Genomic DNA, 8,734 nt, shown 5'->3' on the forward strand with positions numbered 1-8,734 from the left:
CAGAGCCAGTAAACCTAGTGCATGGTGAAACTCCCCACTGATGTGGCACATGAAGGCTCCTAAACTTAGGTCCCACCATGGGCCCTGGAATGATGAAGAACAGCCCTAATGCAGATGCCAAGAACACAGCACACACTCTCCAAATGGGTAACTACAAATCTACATGGCCAACTCAGAGACTTAACCGTCAATTAACTTTACAATAATACACTTTCAAGTGAACAGGCGTGCTCTCCTTATCCCATTAGTTCTTCCAGTTTTCCAGGTCATTGATTCTGAACTGTGAAAGGAGAGAAAAGATTAGGATCCTCTGGATTCCATGAAAGGAAGGGGAGTTTGTTTGTTGTTGTTGTTGTTGTTGTCAGGCACCATCGAGTCAGTATCGACTCATAGTGACCCCAACCTTACAATCATTGCTACACTTGAGCCCAGATGCTGCCACTTTGCCAATCCATCTCACTAGGGGTCTTCCTCTTTTTCTCTGACCCTCCACTTTACCAAACAAGATATCCTTCTCCAGTGAATGATCTCTCCTGACAATATGTCCGAAGTACGAGAGATGAAATCTGGTCATCCTGGCTTCCAAGGAGCACTCTGGCTGCACTTCTTCCAACATAGATCTGTTGGTTCTTTTGGCAGCCCATGGCACTTTAGTGTAATCTGATGATGATCTTTGTTTGTCCATCTTAAATATTGACATGCAAGGGCAAACGTAATTATGTACCAGTGACTCCAGTTAGTAGAAAGCTTGTTAAAATAATAACTGGATTTATGTAGGCCTGAAATTCAGATGCATACAACTAGAAATCAGTGAAAAGAACCGGTAAGGAAATGAAACATCCTTGGGGAATCAATGGCAGAAATGAACTTGCTTCTAAAAAGGCCAACATTGGGCAAAAGCCTCGAAAAGATCTCAGTTGACTTAGGAAGGATGAAAACAGTGACTTGCCACTTTATAACACGTTAATTATGAACCATTTCCTGAACTACATCTGTAGGGTGTTTGCTGCCTGTTCACAACGTTACAGTGTTACACTTTTGATGCCAAGGCAATTTAAAAGTTTTTTTTTTTTTTTGTTTTTTTTTTACTGTCAAAGTTTATTCTGTTAAGTAAATACTCCATCAGATCCTTCAGATGTTTATCCAACACCATTCTAAAGTACTGTAACAAATACTAATGTCTCACTCCAGGTGAGAGATGACATTTAACTTCTAACACTTCTGAAACAATGTATTTTGAAAATAACTGGCATTTCTTTAGTGCTGATTCTCAACCTTTTTTGCCTTGAAGTTTCAGGGAGTTTTTTTTTTTTTTCTTTTCCCCTTTTGTTTTATTCTTTTTACCCATGCATTGTATAACAAAACATGGAGAGCCAGAACTCCACGGACCAACTTGTTTTTCTGGGTCTTGTAAATTTTCTGCCTTTGACAGGATGCAATCTTACGACTTTACTGTTGGCTCATTTTAGTGGAAAATGTTTGAGCATTACTTCTCTGACAAATTCCTGCCTAGCACACAGGTTTCAGCTTTCACAGGTATACAACTTGGTTATAACTTACTAGAATTCTTGAAAAGTATAATGATTGTGAGTTTACATGTGAATATTTTTTGGGTCCCTCTTAGTCAGAATATATCAGAAACTTCCATTTATAAAGGTGATTGGGAAAATACTCACACATAATCAAAAAATATTACAGGAGAATTGCCATTGGACTAAGGAGCTGTTTTACAAATGAAAAAGGACAGTGCAACAAAAAGAATGTCAAACTTGTAACTATATAAAAATAGAAATGCCAGTGCGTACGAAAACTGGGAGAACGGCATACCTCCAGCAGGCGTGCTTGCCAAATTAAAAAGAAACCAGACAGGTTCCAATTGAAAGAGTGACAACTCTTTATTTGAACATACCAAACCCAATTACTACCTCCTAGCAAACATGCTAGTAAATGCAAAATGCATGCCATGTGAAATTGACGGTCGCATTTCAGTTTCCACTATAAACAAAGAATTTATCTTTATATTATTTTACCTGTATGTAAAACAAACTAGGATCTCCTGTAACTTTCTGAGTCTATTAGGTACTTTTGTAAGTTACTTTTATACTACCAGCATTCAAAATGTATGTGAATTCCTACAGCTATGTGATCAAGATAATACACTGTCTTTTGGGGATGGGACAGCAATTTGGGATTCTGTTCCTATTGATTTTTTAGAATACATGAGGACAAACAACAGTAACTCAACTGTTGTCGTTGTTAAGTGCTGTCCAGTCAGTTCCAAATCATAGCAACCCTGTTTTCTGAGGAGTGGCTAGTACGTTTGAACCTTGAGGTTAGCAATCCTGTGCTTATCCTAGAGTGTCACTCCAGGATTCCAATTTATGACTTGTTTTTGTTAAATGCCATCGAGTCAGTTCCAACCCATAGCAACCCTGTATAGGGTTTCCATGGAGTAGCTGGTGAGCTTGAACTACCGACCCTGCTGTTCAAATGACTTTGCAGTCTGACGCATTAGCCCACAGCGCCACACCAGGACTCCTATTTACGACTACTGTACATTATTTAAGGAGCCCCAGAGGTATTGGACTGCTAACTGCAAGGTAAGCAGTTCAAACCCACCAACAGCTACAGGGAGACTGAGGCTGTCTGCTCCTGTAAAGGGTAACAGTCTCAAAAATCCTACAGAGGTAGCTCTGAATCAAAACCAACTCGATAATAGTGGGCTTCTGTACATTAACTGGAATATCATTTACCACATGTCAGGCCCTGGGCTAATGACTTTATATGATTTAATCCCCACAGTCAGCACATGCGATGGATAATAACTGTTCTCAGATAACTAAGGGATGATGCTGGTGGTGGTGTGCCGTGGAGTCAGTTCCGACCCATAGCGACCCTGTACAGGGTTTCCAAGGCTATAAATCTTCACGGGGACAGAAAGCGTCATCTTTCTCCCTCCAAATCGCTGGTAATTTCGAGCTGCTGACCTTTAGGTTAGCAGCCCGACTCGTAACCACTACGGTACCAGATAGAGAAGGTAAGTTATTTGCGAAGTCAACCAGCTGTAAGTGGTAGAGCTGGGTTTAGAAGTCACCCAGGCTGGCACCATGCCCCATACCCTGAACTCTGACCAAGTGCAAGTCTGTTTGGAAGACGGAGAATCAAAACAGCAGAGTTACCACTGGGTTGATTCTGACTCAAGGCAGCAGCGTGTGGTACAGAGTACAGCTCCTCCACTGAGTTGTCTTGGCTGTAAGCTTTACGGAAGCAGATCACCAGCCCTTTCTGCAGCACTGCTGGCTGGGTTTAGACCGCCAAATTTTACATTAGCAGCTGATCACAATACCCAGGAGCTAAGGAGATGTACACTCAGTCTTAGCTATAGAGGAATACTCAAGCAGGGCGGCTTTAACAAACAGAAATGTATCCTGTCACACTTTAGGCGGCGCTGGGGGTTAGTACTTCAGACTGCAAAGCCGTTTGAACTGCAAGGTCGGCAGTTCAAGCTCACCAGATGCTCCTTGGAAACCCTATACTATACAGGGTCACTGTGAGTAGGAACTCACTTGCCGGCACTTAACAACTCTCGAATTCCTGCTGTGGTACTGTGGGTTAATACGCCAGACTGCAAAACTGTTCCAACTGCAAGGTCGGTGGTTCAAGGTCATCAAATGCTCTTCATTATCCCTACACAGGAACGCTATGGGTCAAAAATGACTTGAGGGTACTTCAACAACAACTCTCAGGAAAGGGTTCTTTCTCTGTCAGCTCTTGGAGAATGTCCTTGTTTCTTTTCAGCTTGTTTCTTGGTTTCTTGGAGATCTGTGGCATGCCATCTACCTTCCCCTATTTCTGTTTCCTTCTTTGCTTGCTCGGGAAATCTGCTTTTGTATCTTAAAAGAGATTAGCCTAAAATAGACATTACACTAATGGTCTCATTAACATAACAAAGAAACACCATTCCCAAATGGGATTTAGTGCTGTTGATAAATGCCCTTGAGCCAGTTCCAATGCATAGCAACCCTGTATAGTTTCTGAGGAGCAGCTGCCAACCTTGAACCTCTGACCCTGTAGTGGCTCAAACTGACTTTGAAGCCCAGTGCATTCCCCCACAGTGCCACCACAGGGTTCCCGGATTTAGAGTTGTTGTTGTTGTTGTTGTTAAGTACCTTAGAGTAGGTTCTGATGCATAATGACCCTGGTACAGGGTTTCCGAGGCTGTAAATCTTTACGGGAGCAGAATGCCACCTCATCTTTCTCCTGTGGATCCGCTGGTTAGGATATACAGCACAGATTGGTGTGTGTGTGTGTGTGTGTGTGTGTAGCGAGGGGAGGAGACAATTCAATCCATCACACATCCATACAGTCTTTGAATCCCTTGTATAAACCATTTCCTTAAACATGGGCACTGTGACTGCCCAGGAATCGGGAGTGCTCACATCCACAGAGGGTCTCAAATACTGAATCCTGGCATTATAAGGCCATCACAGAGATACCCAAACAAGCTGAAAACAAAGATGCTCATTGTGCTACGATCAGTGTCTGTCCCTTAGCAGTCCAGTGCTGACATGCACAGTGAAGTCATGCGTTCTCAGAAATCCTTATATTTTGCAAAACAAATTAAAGTGCACAGCAGTGTTGTGTGCCACATGCATGAAGTTATTCATCATAAAGCTGTGAAAGGTACCACCATATTTATAGTCTTGTTTGGACACTTCATTTTTCCATAGACCCGTGGCTTCAAAAACTCCATCTCTTCTGAGAGGCCCAGTGCCTCTGTGGCTCGGTCGAGGAGGACAACCACACTGAGCAAGATACAGAAAAGCAGTGCAGAGTAAATGGCTGGTATCGTTTCCTTCTCTCACTCTGTTCTTTGCTTTCTCTGCCTTTAAATTTCTGTTCTGCCCTGTGTAGCTCACAGTCCACAGCCACACGGCAGAGACCAGGATCTAGCACTTCGTCATAAAGAAGCAAAAAGGTGACTCTGCAGACGTCACCTAAGTCTGAAACCAACTGTAGGAGGGGCCTTCAAAATGTTCTTGGAAAAGTTCCATTATCATTTCATTCCATTCCTCCATGAACATTTTGAAATCCCCTTATATTTCAAAGGTAACAGTCACACTGTCCCTGGTCACCCTCCAGGACCAGAAGATCAAAGACATGTACACTGGGGGAATTTTCTAATAATGCAAGCAAACATCAGACACAAAATTCCCACTGACTTTGCGCATGTCCAGTTCATACACAGCATTCTCAACTTGTAAATACAGAAATTTTCGGTTGTACTTCAACTAAAAAACTAGCTCCAATGTCCTAACACTATGAAGAAGATTTCAGACAGACAGTAGTAACGAAAGTCCAATCTTTATTGGAACCCTTTCAAGACCAAACTATTTTCTGTTGGGATTGTTTGGTTTGGTTTTTACTAACAACATATGTTTTCAGCAATGGAAAGCATTTTGAATAATTTTTTTTAAAAAAATGGGGGGAGGTAATATGGATTTTGATACACTTGTTGTTATGTGCCATTGAGTCAGTTCCAACTCAACCCTGTACAGTTGGAACTGCCAACTTCATGGTTAGCAGTCAAGTGCTTATCCTACAGCGCCTCACCAGCACTCTCGATACAATTACTGGGACACTTTGGTATAATGAATTACCTATTGTCTCTTCTAATCATAATCTGGTAGCGTAGTGGTTACAAATTGGGCTGCGAGCCACAAGGTCAGCAGTTCGAAACTACCAGCTGTTCCACGCGAGAAAGATGAGGCTTTCTGCTCCCGTACAGATTTACAGCCTCAGAAACCCTGTACAGGGTCGCTATGGGTCAGAACTGACTCCAAGGCACACAACAACAATCATTATCTGTAACTCCTACCAGACAATTCTGCCCTCCTGGATCTGGGTAAGAGAAGGTGGGAGAAGATACTGATGGGATGACAGGATTCAGCTGTGGATGGAAAGAGCTCACTGTAATGGTAAAAACTTGAAACTCTAGCCTGGGTCTCAAATGAGCCAGCTCCGAAGCAGGAGGGGGAACCTCACTACCATCAAAGAAGAAGAGCAGGAGTGGAGCGCTTCCTTCAGACCCAGAGATCTCTGCACACTGAGCCTCATTGACCCAGGAACAGAAAGCTGGGGCACCAGGGAAGTGGTGGACAAGCAGCAGAACCAAGAACCAGAGCATGGGGCAGAGCAGTGGACGTCCCAGCCCACGGAGCAAGGTCAGCAGACTCTGGGCAGGAAGCTGACTTACAGAGTGAGGTGTCTCCAGGCACGTAAGTGGGAAGACTAGGTTTGCTGACCCACCAGAGCTAGCATGTGTGCCACCTTCAAGGTAAAGTTTATGGTGGAGGGGTGTACCCTATGTGCATTTATCAGCATTTGACTAGAACAACAATGTCCTGAACATTTCTGACCCAGAATTGTAACCTGTTAATTTCCCTAGTAAACTCCGTAACTGTGAGTATTGTCTATGAGTTCTGAGGGGCCATTGCCTTGAATTACCAAACCCAGTATAGAGGGCTGTGCGAAGAATGGCAGGTGCCATGTTTTTATAAACACATATGTCAGCAGGGGTCTTTAGTGCTGGGGTTGGTGGGATGAGGCCCACTTCTTCAGATTCATGCAGTTTTACAGGTTCCCGCCAGGTAGTAGCATACACTTACAGTGAGATTACACCTTTCCAGTAAAGCCCAGAATCGGAAAATGTGGTTGGGTACTAGACATCCACAGGTGAAGGAATAAATGAAAGTTATTTAACATTTTATTTCATTTCACCAATAAGGTTGTCAGGACTCCTGATGTGGAACTGTGGGGTAAACACTGAACTACTAACCACAATGTTGGTGGCTCAAACCTACCAGCCGCTCCTTGGAAACTCTATACAGGGTTTCTATGAGTTGAAACCAACTCAACAGCACTTAATAATAACAACACAGGTTGTCAATTTGGTGTCTGAAGATTCTCAAAGCTGCTGTAATACAAATACCATAAGTTGCTATTGTTTAAGTACCATCTAGTCGGTTCCAACTCATAGCAACCCTATACAGGGTTTCCAGGGAGTGGCTAGGGAGTCTGAACTGCTCACCTTTTGATTCAAACCACCTTGCAGTGCCATACCGTAAGTTGTTGTTGTTAAGTGTCAATGAGTCAGTTCTGACCCATAGCAACCCTGGATAGGGTTTCCTAGGAGCAGCTGGTGAGCTTGAACCACCAACCTTACATACTGTTCAAACAACTTTGCAGTCCAGTGCATTATTAACCCACAGTGCCACACCAGGATTCCATACTGTAAGTGGTGGTGGTGGTGGTGGTGGTAATGGTGGTGGTTAGTGCCGTGGAGTCGGTTCCGACTCATAGCGAACCTGTACAGGGTTTCCGAGGCTGTAAATCTTTACAGGAGCAGAAAGCCTCATCTTTCTCCCACAGAACAGCTGGTAGTTTCAAACTGCTGACCGTAAGGTTAGTAGCCTGACTCGTAACCACTACACTACCAGAGTTCCTTCCATACTATAAGTAGGGGGCTTTGGAAGACTGAAATTTAATTTCCTCAGAGTTTTGGGGGCTAAAAGCCCTGTTAATGCCTTCCTTGTTGGTAAAGGTGGATATTCCTTGGTTCCTTGGCAGTCCTCACATGACATCTGCCTTCTTCAGTTTGTGTATGATTGTTTTGTGTCTCTGTTGCTCTTTATATAATTCAACAGTGATTATGTACAGGACATATCCTGACAATCTGAGTACACCCACGGGATTAGGATTCTGGGGAGGCACAACTCCAGCCTGAACAGTTAGTAAAGCACTATTACTGATTCTGAAAACAGTATGAATTTTATATAAATGTGTAGGGAACCTTGAAAGTATCATTTGCTGTGAAGCTAAGGCCACACAGTCATCAGTTCTCCTTGCTTGGTAAATCTGTGGTGTGAGTTCCACTCCATGGCATTTTCTTTGGGAGGAAGATGAGGAAGAGCTAATTCTAGGAGAATCCTTCCCTGGGTTATGATTCTGGATGCTATTCAAGGAAAACAGAGCAGCTAAGTTAATTAATTTCAGACATACTCAAATAATGATTCTTTAGGGTCTGACCCACTCCCAAGATAGCAGTCACTATCCCTCCTAAAGAACAGTAACAACAAACCCTCTTAAGTTTACGATTTCTGAGGTCTAGGGACGGACACGCATCTCAAATGATGCACAGATCTGTAAAATCAATCTAATATGTGAACCTTATAAGAAAAACTTAAGTAGTGGTTCTTACTTTCTTAAAAATTCTCATTTTTAAAACTCTATAGTAAATAAAGAGCTCTGGTAGCGTAGTGGTTACGAATCGGGTTGTGAACCCTAAGGTCAGTGGTTCGAAACTACCAGCCGCTCCGCGGGAGAAAGATGAGGCTTTCTACTCCCGTAAAGATTTACACCCTCAGAAACCCTGTACAGGGTCGCTATGGGTCGGACCCGACTCAATGGCACTTAACAACAACAACAACAACAATAGTAAATAATCCAAGCACAAAAGCCTTATGTTACTTAACATTCCAAAGAACAAAATAATACCAGAATGGACTTTACCAATGGTTGGTTAAAGAGGTTTAATTAGGAATGTAGAATCATATAAAGCCTACCAGCTGTTCCGCAGGAGAAAGATGAAGCTTTCTGCTCCCATGAAGATTTACAACCTTGGAAACCCTGTACAGGGTTGTTATGAGTCAGAACCAACTCCACAGCACATAAC

The sequence above is a fragment of the Chrysochloris asiatica genome, unplaced genomic scaffold (assembly GCF_000296735.1).
Source record: "Chrysochloris asiatica unplaced genomic scaffold, ChrAsi1.0 scaffold00044, whole genome shotgun sequence".
Taxonomy (NCBI): Eukaryota; Metazoa; Chordata; class Mammalia; order Afrosoricida; family Chrysochloridae; genus Chrysochloris; species Chrysochloris asiatica.